Below are 2,873 nucleotides of genomic sequence, written 5' to 3' on the forward strand. Positions count from 1 at the left end.
GTAAATGAAAATACGAATTTAACGTTTTCATTCTATCTCTATATATCTTAATCTGATATTCATTATTTCATTTCACTTCATGTTATTTTCATTTCATTTTCATTTCATCTAGTCGCCGAATTACTCTCACTACAGATTTCATTTAAAAAAAATTACGAATAAACATAAATATGTAAGTAAAAAACGAAGTTCGCACCTTTAGTTTCGTCATTTTACAAATTTCGGCTATATTAGATGGTCATTTTTGATCAAATAAAGCCAAGTCAAGCTGATAATTTAGGTAAAAATAATCTTACTTAAAAAAAAAAGAACAATGTTTTGAAATCAGTATGACATATTTTTTAACTTCTATGAGACAAGATATATGTTATGAATTTCTATAATATAATCTAAAGTCTGGTTAACATCACACTTCAAATATTATATAAGTGCTTTTCTATAAAACTAATGATAGTAAATTTGAGTTATTCTTTTTTACTGCCTACCAAAGAAATATATATGATAAGAAAATAGAAAACCTGTAAGTTGAATCAGGATGAAATAAGAATATAAAAATAATAATTCGATCACAAGTAAACAACTCACTAAATTTTCAATCACAATAACTGCGTTAAAGCATTCTTCCTTTCTTTTAGACGTATCAAAAGACAAAAGTAGTTCGTAACAGGATCTGTCCTCAACGATTTCTTGATCAAAAATTTTCCAATAAATCCTGTTCGTTTTATAATGAATATATTTTCACCATAGTAGAACTCCTGAATGGGTGAGAGATTCTTGATATTCTCAAAGTCTATTTCTTGTTCATACTCTTATATATTAAGTATCATTTCTACTTCTCCAGATCAATCTGTAACCGTAAACATATATATAGTATTCTCTACTTCTCTATCATACCCACTGATTTTCATGTTTCCTTTTTTCCTTATACATGAAGTTTTTTAATTCGCTTTTAGTATTAGATTGATTCTATGAGTTATACTAATAAAATCATATATTTCTAAATAATTTTCTGATTTCGTTTTATTGCTCATATTAACAACTTTCTAATAAAAAACTATCTAAAAAGATGCAACTCCAATATGGCAATTTATTATATTCGCTATATCTCCAGAATTTTAGTGATTTAGTATTAGAAAATGTTATAAATGAACTATAGAAAAGTTAAAATAAACCTAAATAGTTGCTGATAAAACGATCATATGTTAAAAAAAATAAAGCTTTTCGGAAATTGTGGGTAAAAAATAATTTAAATAAAAATTTACTTTTCAGTAAAAACTCTGTAAACTGGTCTTACAGTCCATATAACAGGCTCAGGTAAAGAATTCTTGTATATAAAGCTTTGCTTCAACTATTACATATTTACACCAATCGCTTGAAGAAAAATTTGGAAGCAGCTTGTCGTCCATTGATACTATATAGAAGAAGATTGTTAAGCAGCTTTTTTGATAACATTTAGGTTACATTCGTATGCCTTGACCTTGAGACTGTAATACCATGAGACTGTAATAGTTCATCAATGGTGCTGGTTGGGAGACAATCCTCAATAATCTTTCCATTGAAAAACAATCTTCGAAAAAGGTTTTCTTTCCTCCATCGAAGTCGTGTATCCATTCTTCTCATTACCCTTGTATTTATCTAATTTAAAACATTGCTCATGGCTTATACAACTTCTACTAGAAATTATTGAATTGTATAAAGTAATGCATTTCTTTATAGCAATATCTTTAACGATATTTATTTTTCCTGTAATGCAAATTGCAAATTATAAAGTCTTTAATTACCAAATTGAGAATACTCAGACTTATAATTATATCAATATATTTATCAATTACGCTGTCTTATTTGAATAAATTTTATTAGACTCCACTAGTCTTCTTTTCTGAAACTTGAAGATGTAGAAGATTTATAAAGGGTGCTGTTGATGAATTGAATGAACTTCAAATCCTAACTTTGCTAACCAACTTCTGAAATAATAAGATAAGTTCTGTAGTACTTGTAAAATGCAGTTTTTATTTTCTCAAACACTTGTCATTGTCGAATATAATAATTAATAAGAATCAAAACATAACCAAGTTAAAACATAACCAAAAAACATTGCATTCACATCATGAACAGGAAGAATATTCCTTCTCAATCATTAAGTGGGAAAAATAAAAAAGTAAAACAAAAACAAAAGAAAAATTGCAAATATGATTTTATAATAAAAAATCAAGGTTACCTTCTGCTTACTAAATGGCACTTTCTACACTGTATCATAGATAATATCGAAATAAATTTAATGATCTAGGAAAAAGATACGTTTTTCAATAATTTCACGAGAAAATCGTCTTTAATCTCTTAATTAATCTTATGAACGTATAAATCAAACAGCAACGTTATTCACGAATACTTTCTCCCGAATATAAACAGCAATCTTGTTCCGATACATGTAATCACAACAGAACGTTTGAAATCGTAAATACTCCCGATACCAATATAGAGCGACATGCATGGTTGACCAATCATTAAGCGATAAAACAACCAATGAGAACACATCATTTGACTTTACGTTCTAATCGAAAGACCAGAGAAGCCCGCCAAAAAGGCCGCGTATGGACGGTCTGTGGGTGATGCGTCTGTACATTATAATAAAGATGTATAAGTTATAAGAGAAGATTCTGAATCCGCAAATTTAGAAAAGTATACAATTTTCAAGATATATAGAGCGTATATTACGCAAGGTATATGTTATATATTACGCGATTTTATTTTGTTGTGCAAATCTACTACAAGAGGATACAGTCGACCATTGAAATTGGTCTACTTTTCGATTTTATTTTGTAACTGGCAAATCGTAAGAGATAAAAAACGAATTTTTAGCCAAATTTATTTCT

At 28.1% G+C, this 2,873-nt stretch overlaps 1 long non-coding RNA gene across 2 annotated transcripts in view; it reads right to left on the reverse strand.

The window, feature by feature from the left end:
- LOC122637235 overlaps positions 1–2,873 on the reverse strand; it is a 24,624-nt gene that overhangs the window by 11,342 nt on the left and 10,409 nt on the right. The window contains exon 3 of one of the 2 annotated variants that reach the window (XR_006329188.1): positions 399–1,670. The exons of the other annotated variant lie outside the window; for it this stretch is intronic. This is a non-coding gene — a long non-coding RNA (uncharacterized LOC122637235). Of the gene's footprint in view, positions 1–398; positions 1,671–2,873 lie in introns of those variants that run through there. 2 annotated transcript variants of the gene reach the window in all.

The sequence above is a fragment of the Vespula pensylvanica genome, chromosome 25 (assembly GCF_014466175.1).
Source record: "Vespula pensylvanica isolate Volc-1 chromosome 25, ASM1446617v1, whole genome shotgun sequence".
Taxonomy (NCBI): Eukaryota; Metazoa; Arthropoda; class Insecta; order Hymenoptera; family Vespidae; genus Vespula; species Vespula pensylvanica.